General features: G+C 42.1%; 1 protein-coding gene across 1 annotated transcript in view; it reads right to left on the bottom strand.

Moving 5' to 3' along the window:
- Positions 1-16,453, bottom strand: part of RYR3 (ryanodine receptor 3) — a 515,475-nt gene that overhangs the window by 355,850 nt on the left and 143,172 nt on the right. The window lies entirely within an intron of this gene.

Here is a 16,453-nt window from a genome sequence, read left to right as displayed (position 1 = left end):
CAGTCTATGCCCCCACTCTCCCCATCACTTAACTTTACCTTTGGGTTTCAAACACCAAAAACATTTGCAGGTGTGGTTGAGTTAAAGCAATGAGAGGGGTCCAGGTGGGGGCTTCCTCCCTAGCAAAGGCTTTCCTGTTCCCCCATCTCACCCCGACCCCCCCTGCTGTTAGTGTACATCCCGGAGTACCAGACAGGCAGACCAAACAGAAATGGAGTCACATGGAAAAGTAAAATCCTTCCACCTGATGGGAATATAAGAGATTCAATAGTAAGAGATCCCCAGAGAAGATGTCTGCTGGTACCAAGAGACTGGTCAGGGGCTATAGGAAAAATGGGAGAAGCCACAAATCACAGACATATGAAAAGATTGGGGGGCGCGGGGAGAACTCCACCCTTTCACTGGCACAGAAACATCACTGTTTATCATTAAATTCAGTCAGTAATAAATTCAAAACCTCTGCTGATAGGGAAGTCAGCATTCATGGTCTTCATTTGAGTTGAGATGGAACAAAACTCCAGAATAGCACTATGCTCTCAGAATGTGGATTCAGGGAATTCTCTGGAGAGAATGAAGTTTTCCCTCAGGTGGAGCCTCCCCCAGCTCCTGTGGTGACCGGAGGTAATCACATCCTCCCAAGGGGCACAGGCAACAAGGGAGTCCTCTCAGGTGTCAAAATGACTGGGGCGCTCTGTGCACTGCCAAATGGGTCATAGGAGTTATGTTGTCTGTACAGCAATGACAGTCCTTCAAACACATAATTTTTCTGTCCAAAATGTCAAGAGGACCCCCTACTGAGGAATATTTAAGTATCTCCCACCTACACACAACTCACCGGCGAAAACAACCACCACCACCACTACCACCACCACCACCAAACCCAGGCATTTAAAAATCACAGGAGTGTGTCACAGACCAGATTTTTCAGGAACGGGTGAAAGTAGAATTTTCTCCTCAGCTTGAGTTGAGGACACTTCTTTCCATGACCTCATATTTTTTCATGTGGATATATTACCTATCCTTCCAAGCTTAGCTCGAATACCACAATCCTTTACGAAACCTACATCATCTCTCTTTTATCCAAATTTCCATAGCAACATCACCATACTCCTGCATTATGTTCGTTTACATGCATGCCTTATCCCCAGCTATGTGTTTTGAAACAGCTAATGTTTACTGTTCTCAGACTATACAGCAGGCACTATGCTCTATGTATAATAATCCAGGTGAGCTTCACCCCAACGCTATGGTGTTGGTACTATTGTCACCTGCACTTGACAAAGGAGGAGCTCCTGCACAGATGTTCAGTAACCTGCCTCCAGTCTCACGGTGGAGAGGAGTAGAGGCTTGAACCTGATCCGGGGAGTCTGCATCCATGCTCTTTCTTTCAGCCCTCCCAGCTGGCTTGCCACCCCTTGAAGGCAGGACCCACACTGGGTTCATTTTTATACCTGTCAGGATATTCATTGGCTTAATGCCTTACACACAACATACACATGATTATAATTTATTGAATGTGTATGCTTCTGGCTTTGTAACCCTAGTTAATTACAAATCCAGTGAAGAAAACTGCTTCTCCATCTAAGCTGGGAACATAATGTGTTTGGTAAAAGCATGTTGACTGAGATTTTTGTTATCTTATTTTTTAAGAAATATTTCATTTATTTATTTAACAGAGAGAGACAGGGAGAGCGTGAACACAAGCAGGGGGAGTGGGAGAGGGAGAAGCAGGTTTCCCACTGAGCAGAGAGCCTGAGGTGGGGCTCGATCGCAGGACTCCAGGATCATGACCTGAGCTGAAGGCAGATGCCTACTGACTGAGCCACTCAGGCGCCCCAGAATCAGAATTTTAAAAAGGGATTTGTCTAATCTCACCCATGTAACAATAATTACTGCAGAAAGGGTTACTTTTCACTAATGAGTCAGAACTGAATAATCTCATGAGAACAGATGCTGACATAAAAAAGTAGAGAATAAGCAATAATAATGAGACTTTGAAGTCCATTTCAGGAGTTTTTTTCACTTCTGTTACTCAGTTATTATTATTGATAACATTATCAACTATTCATTCCACACCACACTGCTGAGATTTCCCCCCAGGTTATTTAACATTAACAACAACACAATCGCTTTAAGAATGAGGATACCAAGGGTCCTAGGAATCAGGCAATGTTAGTCAGGGAGTATTTAATGAACAGTCATTATGAGCCACCATATCACAGCATCTCAGTTTTGTGCTTATAACCACCCTGTAGATACTAATATCCTTTCTATTCGTAGATAAAAAGATTGATGCACAGAGAGGCTAATTATTTTGCCCAGCCCCACACAGCATGTCAAAAATAGATTCTAACCTTGAACCTTGGGACTTTCCCAATCAGGAGCCTGACCTTTTCACCATGATGCCCAAAAGTCTCCCAAGAGACTGACCTTAGTAAAAGGTCTGAATTCACATCTCCCTGACTTCAAGACCCAGGGTAGTGTCGATAAAAACAGATAACTCCCAGCCCCCTCACATGGCTGTACAACATTGAAAAGTAACCCAATCACAGAGCACAATGCCAGAGAGAACTGGAGAGCTGAATAATAATAAACTATAATGATAAAGTAATAAACAATATTTTAAATATATCATTTAATATTTAAATGTATAAGATATATTTATATATAAATAAACAATAAAATAAATAGCAAAAATAATATATTATAATAAAGAAACTTTTCTGTGCCCAATGACTCTAGCACAGGAAGGGGTGTACATTGCCCCCAAACTTGTAAGAGAGAGGGAGGAAGGATCATATTCAAGGTCTGTCATCTGCCTGCATCCCTCCAAGCCATGTGGTTCATAAGTGCCAGCTATGCCTGTCAAAGATTCAGCTTGCAGTGGTGTTGAGTGATTGTCCCTGAACAGGGATACACAGCTTTGTCTCTCTTGGCTTAGATTTCATATTATAACAGGTCATCTCTGACAAAGTAAAGTTCTTTCTATTCACCTCCAGCTGAAGGACCTTGAACTTGAAAACCAATGGAGCTTGCCTATTCTATCCCTACTGCTTCTCTCTCACACCCTGGCTCCCAGCCCAAGAGTGACAACAACTATGTTTGGAGCTCTTTCGATGGCTGGGGGCACCTTGGCTCCCCCTCTTCTCCCTGGGTCATTTGCAAAGAACCCTTTGGGATGAAACAAAATGGCTGATGGTCCTATTTAAGGGAGATCATTAGGCAGCTGATGACAGCCCTATAGTTAGATCTGCACATCACTGGTACCAAGAAGCTCATGAGCAGGGAGCGCGTGGGACAGAGTGCAGGCCAGCAGATTTCACCATCCACATCTAAGTGCAGGCATTACTGCAGAGGAAAATCCATAACCATTTATTGCTTTAAAAAGGAAGATGTGTCCCAGCCACTCATCTTGAACATCAGACACTATGTTAGGAAACTGAAACAGTTAGAGCTCTGAGCTTAATATATGCAGACATGGGTGAGAGCGCTCATTGTCAGGCTTTACCCCAAAGCATCTCTTAAGTGAAAAATAAGTGGACTCTTGAGACAATGAGCCTATCCCTCAATTATTTCACAAGGATTAATGGTAGTAGCCTACTCTGCATTCTTTTTTTTAATTAATTTATTTTCAGCATAACACTATTATTTTTTCACCACACCCAGTGCTCCATGCAATCCGTGCCCTCTAAAATACCCACCACCTGGTACCCCAACTTCCCACCACCCCCCGCCACTTCAAACCCCACAGATTGTTTTTCAGAGTCCATAGTTTCTCATGATTCACCTCCCCTTCCAATTTCCCTCAACTCCCTTCTCTCCATCTCCCCATGTCCTCCATGCTATTTGTTATGCTCCACAAATAAGTGAAACCATATGATAATTGACTGTCTTTGCTTGACTTATTTCACTCAGCATAATCTCTGCATTCTAATTATCAATCATTTGGACATTTGCTTGCTTAGACTCTAAGCTCCTTGGAGGCAAGAGCCTCTCGTTTCCCTGCAAAGCCTCAGTGCTGTGCATAGTCCCTGGCACAGAGCAGCAAAGTCGAAATGTTTGTGAGTTTATTGAACAAGTTATATACTTTGAAAACAACTATTAACAAAAATGCTTATGCATAAATTTTGCATATAAATATCTTCATTTTCTTACTTGTAGGGTCTGGAATACCAACATGGGAATAGTGGAGATTATGTAGAAGGAACTGGGATACCCTGCTTCCATAATGGCCCCATGGGACAAATACTTTTTTATCCCATTTAAAAAGTTTTGAAGCTAAAGGTTATCGCCTGAGGGAGGAGACCAGTTAGTTCAATGTCCAACTAATAGAAGATGACATTATACTGCGTCCCTAGGGACAACCTTTCAACAGTTTCTCACTTGCAGTTGTCTGTTTTTGATGTATGATTACACCTTTGGAACTCTCATTTTTTTTTAAATCTCTCAAAAATGAGGGATGGTTCCCATCTCTCCTTCCTTACTACTCACTGATAGTTGCAAAAATGCAGTAAAATGGAATTTTCGGGATCCCAAGCAACAAAGTTGATATGGTTTATTGTTGATATGGTTTATTCAAGACCGTGACGAATTGTGCAATGATAGTCACATTTTTATGTTATTATATCCATTCTTTATTTTTAAGTCTATTTCCTTTATCTTTGATTCTGGGATCTTTGGCTTCTGAAGTGAGGTATGACACCTTCCCTGGGTCTTGCAGTTTGCCCATGACAGCCCACCCACTTGTAGGAAGATGTTCTAATAGGACCTCCAGTGAGGGGAGAGGGCCACAGTACCTGCTTTTGTTTCTTGAGAACAAACTAAGTATTGAGATTCCTTCTACTAGTGTAACAGAGTACCTCAGACAGGGTACTTTCTAGAATATTTATCTTTAAGATTTGTAGAGAAAGTAGACAAACTAAAATGTCCAACATGAAGGACACAACCAAATACTCTGCCTCTATGCATAATCAATCCAATTTATGACAGATGTTGTAAAATCCAAGAGCAACGACAAAGTATTTAGCAATTTCCATACAAAATCTAATAGTGCGGGAACACTGTGCCTTTTTCAGAAAGGATGCCTGATGAAGTTAGTAGATTGTAATGAAATTTATGGGCTGAAATTTAAATAAGTCTTTGAAAATAGGTCACTTAAAAGCAAAAGAAGTGTTTTCATAATTTAATTTTACATAAAGCCCAATGAACTATCCAGGACTAGTTAAGGAAGGAAGAGGAAAAGAAAGAAAGAGAAAAAGAACAGAAAGGAAGGACAGATGGACAAAAGAGGAAGAAAGAATGAATAAACCCATCCATTTCTCCAAGTTCCATGCAGAATTAAGTCATACATTTGTTTAAGAAACATCTGTGTGTCTACTGGTGTGCTGGACTGTGTTTCATGGCCTGGGGTGCAAAGGTGAACAAGTCAGGCCACACATCTACCCTCCTGGATGTCCCATTGTAAGCTGATGACTCTCCTATAGTACACATGGTCACAAATGGGTTTTGGGGGACAGTGGTTTAGATAGGATATAATCTAGGACCAGAAGAATCTGAGTGGGACAGAGACAAGAACCCAGGGATGTTTGAGTGACTTCTCTTTCTTTTCTGAGACTTTCTCTGCCCCAGGATTAGCTTCTGTGTATGTTTCTATCATAAACCTCACTTCTCTGCATTGTAACTCTTGGATTTCTTATCTAAATCCCTCTTACCAGAATTTTTTCTGCTTAGAGGGAAAGAACTAGATATCATCAGAAATATATCCACACTTACATGGTCAATTGATCTGTGTCAAAAAGGCAAGAATATACAATGGGGAAAAGACAGTCTTTTCCATAAATGATGCTGGGAAAACTGGACAGCTACATGCAAAAGAATGAAAACTGGACCATTTTCTTACATCATATACAAAAATAACTCAAAGTGGATTAAAGACCTAAATGTGAGTTCTGAAACCATAAAACTGGTAGAAAACATAGAGAGCAGGTGTGCCTGGGTGACTTGGTTGTTTAAGCATCTGCCTTCAGCTGGGGTCATGGTCATAGGGTCGTGGGATAGAGCCCTGCAGCAGGCTCCTTGCTCAATGGGGAGCCTGCCTCTCCCTCTCCTTCTGCCTGCTACTCTCCGTCAGGTGGATAAGTAAAAATCTTAAAAGAAAAGAAAAAGAAAACATAGGCAGTAATTTTTTGACATCAGCCTTAGCAACATTTTTCTAGATAGGTCTCCTCAGGCAAGGGAAACAAAGGCAAAAATAAACTATTGGGACTCCATCAAAATATCAAGTTTTGCACAGCAAAGAAAGTCATCAACAAAATAAAAAGGCAACCTACTGAGTGGGAAAAGATATTTGCAGATGATAGAGCCATTAAAAGGTTAGTATCTTAAGTATGTAAAGAAATTCTACAACTCAACACCAAAAAACAAATAATCAAATTAAAAAATAGGCAGATAACCTGAACAGACATTTCTCCAAAGACATCCAGATGGCCAACAGACACATGAAAAGATGCTCAACGGCACTCATCACTGGGGAAATTCATATCCAAACTACAATGAGAAATCACCTTATACCTGTCAGAATGGCAAGAATGAAAAAGACAAGAAATAAACAAGTGTTGGTGAGGATGTGGAGGACAAAGGAACCCTCATGCACTGTTGATGGGAATTCCACAGATGGTACAACCACTGTGGAAAACAGAATGGAGGCTCCTCAAAAAACTAAAAATAGAATACCATATGATCGGGTAATCTCACTACTGGGTATTTACCTAAAGAAAATAAAATCATTAACTTTGAAAAATACATGTATGCTTATGTGTATTGCAGCACCTTTTATAATAGCCAAGATATGCAAGCAGCCCAAGTGTCCATCGGTAGAGGAATAAAGAAGATATATACACAAAGAATATATCTACACAATGGAATATTATTCAGCCAAAAAAATGATACCTTGTTATTTGTGACATACTATGCTAAGTGAAATAAGTCAGACAAAGACAAATACTATATGATTATACTTATATGCAAAATCTAAAAAGCCACAAATAAACAAAGAAATCAATAAAAAATGACATTTTTAGTATAGAGAGCAAACAGGTGGTGTCAGAAGGTAGGTGCAGGGCAAGGGGCTGGCTGGGTGAAATAAAGGGGATTAAGAGGTATGAACTCTAAGTTATAAGTCATAAGGATGGAAATTACAGCAGAGAGAATATAGTCAGTAATACAGTAATATCGATAAGCACTGAATAATGTATAGAAGTGTTGAATCATGTTGTATACCTGAAACTAATATTACACTGTATGTTAGTTACACCACAATTAAACAAACAAACAAACAAACAGATGCCATTAGAAATCCTAAGACACACCTCATGAACACCCAGAGGACTCATGGAAATCAAGCAAAACTGGTTTCTCTTAACAAGAATTCTCCTTGACACATGTTCTGGTGGTAGGACTCAGAATTCAGCTCTCAGAGTCAAATCTGGGGTTAAAAGTTGGTTATTGTGTGCAAAAGTTTCCCACCCCTGAGGATTTCAGTTCGGCAACGATCTTCCTACCCAGATCTGTGAAGACACAGCACCCAGGGAAGGCGTGTTGTGCAAGAAGGCAGCTCAAATATAAGGAAGCTCCACCAGGCACTGGTTTCAGCACTTCACAGCTCATATAAGCCTCAAAAGTCTCTACTCATCAGGGGTGCCTGGATGGCTCAGTCGTTAAGCGTCTGCCTTCAGCTCAGGTCATGATCCCAGTGTCCTGGGATCGGACCCGCATCGGGCTCCCTGTTCAACGGGAAGCCTGCTTCTCCTTCCCCCTCTCCTCCTGCTTGTGTTCCCTCTCTTGCTGTGTCTCTCTGCCAAATAAATAAAATCTTTAAAAAATATATCTTTAGTTATCAGTCTATCTGTTCTACAATCAAACACAGTGAGGCTCAGGCTCAGATGTGTTAAGTGACTGCTCAGAATCGGTGGCTATTCCTTTTGTTCATCCATTATTCACTCATTTATGACGTATTTGTTGTTATGGCCTATTATACACGCCATGCACTGCTAGGTCCCAGGAATACAAAAATACATCCAAGCTAGCAAGCGGGAATTTAAATCCAGTTTTGTAGGTCTCCAAAGCCCAAGTTCTTCTCACTGCATCACTTTGTGGAGAGCATTTCAGTAGCTTTAATAGTTGACACCGTTCCCATTTAACTGCTGCTGCTTTTTCAATGTCTCACCTTGTAGGGTCTTGTGGGGGGTGAGTATTGTAGCTGGAAGGCTTTAATTGAAGGGGTAGTTTTCTCTTTCTTAGATAAGATACAAATAACCAACTGTTTCTGGATCTTCTATCAAATGAAAACACCATTTCAAGCTCCAAGGCCACTCTCCGTCCACCATGCCCTAATTCTCCTGTCCATGCCCCAAACAGTACCACCACAGTGCTGCCCCTACACCCTGCCGTAAAAATTCTACTACACCCTATCAACAGGCTTAGAAAATGCACTGTTGTCCTGCAGCAAAGTCCTCAGAGTTCTCAGCCAAACCAAAATCTAATGAAAACCCAATAAAATTAAAAGCATGCAAGATGGGTTATTCAATTTATTTGAGAATGACTGCTTAATTCCTTCTGTTACAGAGACTCGAGTTTATTCCATATCCCTCAGATGAAAAAAACAAAAATCCATATTGCCCCCCCCCCGGAATATAGTAATGTCCGGCTCTGAATCCTTACTTGCAATCATTTCAATCTTGCTCCTTTTTAAAGAAGTTTTCCCCTTCACAGTTCTGTATAATAATCCAAGGAGATTTATATAGTCCAAACAATTTGGAGTAAAGCAACTGGTTTTCAGTCCATCAAGACACCTGCCAACATGCTCACTCTCTAAGCCTGTGTGATCTGTTTGATGGCAGTTATCTGCTACTTTTTTTTTTTTTAAAGAATTTATTTATTTATTTATTTGACAGAGAGAGATCACAAGTAGGCAGAGGCAGGCAGAGAGAGAGAGGAGGAAGCAGGCTCCCTGCTAAGCAGAGAGCCCGATGCGGGACTCGATCCCAGGACCCTGGGATCATGACCTGAGCCGAAGGCTCAGGTTAACCCACTTAACCCACTGAGCCACCCAGGCGCCCCTATCTGCTACTTTTTACCCTTCTTAACCATGGACACTGTGGTCCCCAAAGTCTTAGCACTTCGGGTCTAGTATCTTGACCTCATTACTCTACCAACTCTCAGAGAGACCTATAGCCTTGCCCATTTACCCATGAAGCCCTTTCCCATCCCCTTCCCTGCAGCCTCCAAAGTAAGATGATCCTAGGTTTGTTTGTTTGTTTTTAAGATTTTATTTATTTATCTGACACAGAGAGAGAGAGCACAAGTTGGGGGAGTGGGAGAGGAAGAAGCAGGTTTTCCGCTGAGTAAGGAGCCCGATGGAGGACTAGATCCCAGGATCCCAGGGTTAATAACTTGAGCCGAATGCAGACGCTCAACCGACTGAGTCACCCAGGCACCCAAGACTATCCTAGATTTTGTCTCTCAGCCTCACCCTGTCCAAATCTTAGGGCCCATCCCCTAGTAGGATCACCCAGATTCTCACCTCCACGAGAATTTGGGAAATAAGTCTCAGACCACTTCAGGGCAAAAGGAAGCCCTGATTTCCAAGACCCAAAGTTTTGCTTGACTTGGTGAGAAAGAAGAGGAGGAAATAACTAATTCATTTTTATGTGATATTTTTTTCCTGGATCGCTGTCATTTTGAGTCATCTGTAGGAAAAAAAATCTGACTCTGCTATGAAGCAGTGGGGCTCAACCACATGGAACATAAGAATCACCTGGGATACTTTTAAAATACCCTGGTGCTGGAGTCCCGACCCATTCCAAATGCAGGGAAGCTCTAGGGAAGGGTGCTGGGCGTGGGCATTGAAGGTCTCTCTGTGTGACGGATGAACACCGAGGGTGGAGAACAGCTCCACAGACTCGGGCAGAGTGGATTGCAGGGGGCAGTCAGAGGAGGCTGGCAGATACTCTGACACAGGGACGGAATCACAAGAGAAAATAAGTGAGTTTGGGATAGGACGGAAGGAAAGGGGAAAGATCAGTATTGGGGTTCTCATTTTCTTTTAATCAACAATCCAAAGGCTAGGTCACTGTCGATTCAAGACCCTCCAGTCACCAAAGGCGACCATCTGTGGGCCCTCCATTAGGTGTATTTCTCTAGAACACGGTGGGATGCCTTTTTTCTCTAGGCATTTGTAATACTGCCTCATGGGAGTTCTTCATCTGAGTGTAGGGACTAAGACAATCTTCCAGCTATAAGAGAATCACCAGGAAAAAATATCTCACTTCTCCAAAACTAGGGCATCTGAGAAGTTTAAAATGGAAAACCAGGGCACCTGGGTGGCTCCGTGGGTTAAAGCCACAGCCTTCAGCTCAGGTCATGATCCCAGGGTCCTGGGATCGAGCCCGCATCAGGCTCTCTGCTCAGCGGGGAGCCTGCTTACCTTCCTCTCTCTCTCAGCCTGCCTCTCTGCCTACTTGTGATCTCTGTCTATCAAATAAATAAATAAAATCTTTAAAAAAATGGAAAACCAGCCAACCAACTAGCAAGTAATTATTGAATATTTCAATCTACCTGGCACTCTCTATGTCATAGGTACTTGTGGGTCCTTCCTTCCCTTCCCCAGCCCACTCTCAAACCCTTCTCATGACCAGGGTAAATGACTTTCTGGTAAATTCAGAGGAAGGCACATACAACTATTTTGAATGAGTGACACTTTTCATTTTCCCTAAAGAAACTGAAGTGCTTTACAGCCAAGAATAAGAGGTCTCAAATGTATGAGGGATTGGTTCGTAGTTGTGGAGTGGCAGAACTTGGTAGTAGAATCAGGTCTCTCTATCTCTATAATAGCACACTTCCATCTCAGTGGCAGGAGTCAGAATACCTAAACAATGTCCCAAAGCTAATATGTATCTGTCTGTCTTTACCTTTGACATGTATTTTCTCCCTGGAAACAGGGAAAGCAATTTTAGTCTTCCTTCCAAAACATGGGGGAATATGTATGGTTGGTATCCTACAACGTTCAATAATTCATGTGACTTACAAGCAAGTGTATTCCAAAAAAAAAAATTGAAGTCATATTTCATCAGTAGGTAGCTCTCCATGTGTTGAACACACACAAGCAAAATCTGAGTCACTATGCAACACTTATGGTTTCAGGGATTTTATCACTTCAGATTGTAAACCCTGAGTCAACTTAGAATCAAGCGTCAGTATCTGTTTCTTACGTATAAAGCAGATCAAGGATAAAGAAAGGCCTCTATTTTATCCTGCAGGTGCAACTAATGGTGGCTCTGATGATTTGAGTCAGCCTTGACTAAAACAGTACAGAGCTGAGGTGGCCTGGTGGCTCAGTTGGTTAAGTATCTGACTCTTGATTTTGGCTCAGGTCATGATTTCAGGGTCATGAGATTGGGTCCCATGGGCCCCGCACTGGGTGTGGAGCCTGCTTAGGATTCTCTCCCCTGCTCTGCAGCCCTCCACCCCACTCAAGCACGCTTCCCCCAAAACCCCCCAAAACCCCCATACACAGCAGACCATACTAGCACAGCCCAAAGCAGTATACATCTCTACCAGCAAAACCTTAACCAAGAGTTCATGATCTCAATCTTCCTGCATTGCCATGATCAGGTTCTTCTGTGCACAGATACCTCTAAACCAAGATAAAACAAGGAAAAATGGTGTACATGGGATCACAGAAAATTTAGAGAAAAAGGATTCAGGAATTATTGAATCCAAAGCTGGGAATTCGTCCACACAAACATCAAGACCGAAATTCCAACCTCTCTCCTTATCAGGGTAGAAATTCACATGCAAAGCACCAAGAAATAAATGAAAACCATGAAATACATGAAAAAATACCTTGAAAACCAACTAGAAGGTGTGATTCTCTTTCTGATTAAAAATTTCCTCTCATGTGCTTGGCTGCTCTGCCTACCAACAGTCTGTTCATTAAGGAGGAAATCCTCATATTCTGTAAGATCAGTTCTCTAGACCTTATCAGACTTCTGTAGCCCGGGGAGTTCCAAGCAGAAAGGAAATTTATTATTCATCTGCAAATACGAGAAGGACTGATATATGGAAGATGGCAACCATCTGTTACCCACTGAGGTCAGAACAAGACAGGCTAGCCCCAAAAATATAACAGAAGAGACTGAAATGGGCTATGAGAAAGAACTTACGAGAAGCAAGGGTTAACCACCACCATGAATTATCAAGATCAGATTACAGCTTCTTCACACAGAATACAGAACTCCCCTCTCTGGGTTGTTGAAAGTTATCTTGTGATTAGAATTCTGTAAGAACACACTCTATGGAAATAGCCATTTTAAAAAAAAGATTATTTTTGGTCAATTTACCCAATGTTTGAGTCTCAATAGTTGCCCAATAAAGAGCCTGAGCTCCATGAATGCATAAACGGTGTTTAATTTTCCCTCTACTCTGTTTAGCATGGCATTACGTGCAAATAAACAGGCAGTAAAGGATTTCTGCTGCTCCCTAACAAGGCAAATAGCTTTGCCTCTTACTTTTCTCTAGAACCAATATCCAGGATTCTTGGGGTCTGTCCCTATGATGATGTGACACGGGCTCGTCCGTTTGATCGATGATGTGTGATATTATCTCTGCTTCTGCAGCTAAGTGCTCTCACTTTAGGTCACCAGCTACTTCCTATTTGTCATATCTGGGGAACATTTTCTGAGCCCATCTTTCCTGACCTCCCTGTGTGGCAATGGCTACTGCGAATCCCCTCATGTTTTCTGGAAACGATCCTCTCTTCCGGCTTCTAAGGCACTGTGCCTCCAGCTTAAGTCCCGTCGACTCACATGCCATTCAGTCACCCTCTGCCTTGGGAGCTCACACTCTGTCCTCGGGCCTCTGCTGAGGTGTTCACCAAGGGACGGCATCCAAGTCACTGGTTTCAATTCGCACCTCTTTCACTGGTGACTCCTCAGTCTCTCCTGAGCCCAGTCCCCATGTTAAAATGAAGGCTGCTGGTCATCCCCATTTGGAGGTTCTTGTCCCACTGCAATCCATCCAAAACTCCTCTTACTATCCCTCCTTTCTTAGACTTGTTCCTTCTGCACTCCCTGCATGGGAGATAGGGGTCATCATTTACCCACACACCCATGGCAGAAGCCTGGAGGCCACCCATAACTCCTCTCCCTTCTATACCCACTCGGAATTTTCTTTTCTTCTTCCCTCTTCTCTATTTCCACTGCTCTGCCTAGTATACACCCCTAGGATTACTGCAGTAGCCTCCTTACTGCACTTGGCTTTCTGTTTCATTCTTTCCCATCAACCCTCCATGTTCCTGACAGAGTGACATTCCCAGAAGACTTCTGAGGTGTTCACTCCATTGTTTAAAGTTCTCTGATGGTTTCCCCAGCACCTTCAGATTCATGGAGTTCAAGGTCAACCTCCTAATCTGGCTCCTGGCTTCTCTACAGCCTCTGTTCCTACCCTTCTCCACAAACCCTTCCCAAACACAGAACTTCAAAACCCTGGAACTGGGCGCCTGGGTGGCTCAGTGGGTTAAAGCCTCTGCCTTCGGCTCAGGTCGTGATCCCAGGGTCCTGGGATCGAGTCCCGCATTGGGCTCTCTGCTCAGCAGGGAGCCTGCTTCTCTGTGATCTCCATCTGTCAAATAAATAAAATCTTTAAAAAAAACAAAAAACAAAAAACAAAACCCTGGAACTACCTGCAGAGAGACCATGCTTTATGCTCACCCCTGGGCCTCTACTTGGCCTAGAGTGTCCATTTCTATCATGATCCTCATTTTCTAAGTTTTATCATACATGTCCCATTGTCTGCAAAGCTCCCCCCTGCCCTCCACTGTGCTTCCATACTCCCTTTCTCCCTCTGGCACTGCGTTGATTAGCTTGTACCCTAACTGTAGTTTGTCTGCCTCCCTGTGCTAGCTGAAAGATTCCTGAAGGTGAGGCCTACATCCAATTCATCCGTGTGTCTAGAACAAAGCCTTGCACAGTGGCCACACCCAGTAAATGTCTCACGAGTGGGTGGTTGAGCTTAGCTAGCCCAGAGTCTTAAATTAAACCCGGTGTTACACTAGTCAGTTTCCTAGCTTTTATTTGTTAGGCCAGGCCAACGGGTGGGAAAGCAGAGAAAAGAAGAGGCCAACTTTACAAGTAATGAAGTCACAGGCTGGCTTAAACAAAGTCTTATGAGCAAGTGCCTCAACTGCCTTGTCTGGATAATTTGATTTGAGAGTTCTCAGCAACAGTTTAACTCCTTGTTTCTTAGCATTCAAGTCTTGTCTTTACTGGAAGCTCCTTGATACCAGAGCCATTTTCTCAGTGCTCTCATATCTCCACAGGACTGGGTCAAGGGTACCACCCGACCCAAGCTCAGACAGAAGGAAAAGACCAGGGTGGATGTCCTCCAGCCTTAAGTCAGAATCCTACTCTGTCTGCTCAGATTTTGTACCCTTGCCAATTTTCAGGAGAAATTCAACCCAACTCACAGCCTGAAAAGAACCCAGCAACTCCTAATTTAAAATGAGTCCACTGTTTACCTGTGGAGTCTCAGAAAGGACCTGGTAAAAAAGGAAGGCTGTGTGCGACTCACTGTTTTTCTTCGACTGAGTCAAATTGTTGACCATTTGCTGTGCAATCTGGGCTCCTTTGTTCATAAGTTCACCATATGTTTGGCCCTCTGAGGCTCATACTTCCTTTAGAAAAAACATCTTCATTTCTTTGTCTTCTGATTAAAAAGATCATAAACTAAAACCTGTGTGTTGACTCTTGCAGAAACACAAAGACAAAGCAATGACACCGACTCATTTCCCAAGTACAATAGGGTTTGGGGCATGATGGCATAGTCAACATCTGTATACAGATCCCCATTTTTAGGAAAGCTAAATTGTCACTTGTTATGCTATACCAGGTGGTCCTTTTTGCATAAAACCTACAGGCCACTATGGAGGCAGATGTTGTCTCTTTCTCCCACATGCAATGCCAGACTTCTCATGGTGAGAGTGCTCTAGAGGAGTAATGTATAAAAGCCCCCAGGTATCTAAGGTAACCACCAGCAGAGAGGGAAAAAGCTTTTGGAATTGGCTGTATCTGGGCAAGGATCAGAGATAAATGGATAAAGAATGCCTAAAAGCCATCTAAGTAGTAGTTAAGGTTTGTTTTTCTGTAAATCTTGCTTTAAGAGGACACTTAACCTTCTCAGATTTCTCCAATTTAAGTGGACAAATGGAAGTTTTAATAAAGGTCTTAGTTTATTTAAAGCTTAGAAAAAGAACTTGTTGCTTCACTATATTTTCTTTGAAGCTATAACCCACAATTCAAGTCATCATCCCTAAGAAGAAAATTTGAATAGCAGTGAACCTCACTGGAGTCTTTTTTTTTTTTTTTAATAGGGGAAGCAGAGAGCCAGAGTGCTATTGGTTTTGTTATAATGGAGATTTTATCTGACAAGTTACACATCTGGAGAGAGAAAACCTCTACTGGCAACTAATTTATTGCTGTAGGTTTTTCTGTAATTACGGTTAAAGCATTAAGATTTTTTTTAAGCCTGTCTTGTGCTTTGATTGATTTTCATATAAATCCATCGCAGCAGAGAGGGGCTAGAGTCCCAGGCCCTGAAATCAGATGGGCTGGGTTGGAATCTTGTCTCTGAATCTAGCTATGTGGTATTTGACAAATTTTATTACCTTCTTGCCTCAACTTTTTTTTTTTTTTTTTTGCTTGTGAAATGAGAACAGTAATGACTTCTTTTTGCATTGTTTGAGGTTAATTGAATCAGTAAATATAAAACCCCTGAAACAGTACTGTAGTAACATTTACTAGACAACTGTAATTAACAAAATACCATTATCTTAAGAAACCCCTTAAGAATTACCAACATTCAATTGCCTAGGTCTCCTTATCTCAATAGAATAGTTTGATCTTCTCAGATCTATCATTGATGTCTCCAAAGTTAGAGCATGATTTAGAAAGAAACTGAGCTGATTTAGTGGGGGGTGGATGGGGAGGTGTTAGTTGCTTTTTTTTTTTTTTTGGACAAATGAGATGTTACTTTAAACCTAAATAATAAAAAGTCCCAACAGATTAGTAATCTAAACCCATACTATCAGTCCTACTTTTGGAAGGTGTAGATTAAAGGAAAGATATCCTTGTTTCTGTCCTTCCGAGAATGGTCAACACTCAGATACCTGGATGCCTCAGTGGATTAAGCAAATGCCTTTGGCCAAGGTCATGATTTCAGGGTCCCGGGATCCAGCCTCATGTTGGGCTCCCTGCTCCATTGGGAGCCTGCTTCTCCCACTCTGCTCTCCCTGACTCTCTTGCTCTCTCTCAAATAAGTAAATAAAATCTTAAAAAAAAAAAAAAATCACTCGACACTTTCAGTGATCACAAAGACTGACCCAAACAACAAGAAACAACTT

This window comes from Neovison vison, chromosome 13 (assembly GCF_020171115.1).
Source record: "Neovison vison isolate M4711 chromosome 13, ASM_NN_V1, whole genome shotgun sequence".
Classification (NCBI taxonomy): Eukaryota; Metazoa; Chordata; class Mammalia; order Carnivora; family Mustelidae; genus Neogale; species Neogale vison.
Note: the sequence above shows the minus strand (reverse complement) of the source record. Positions and strands in the feature narration are given on the sequence as shown.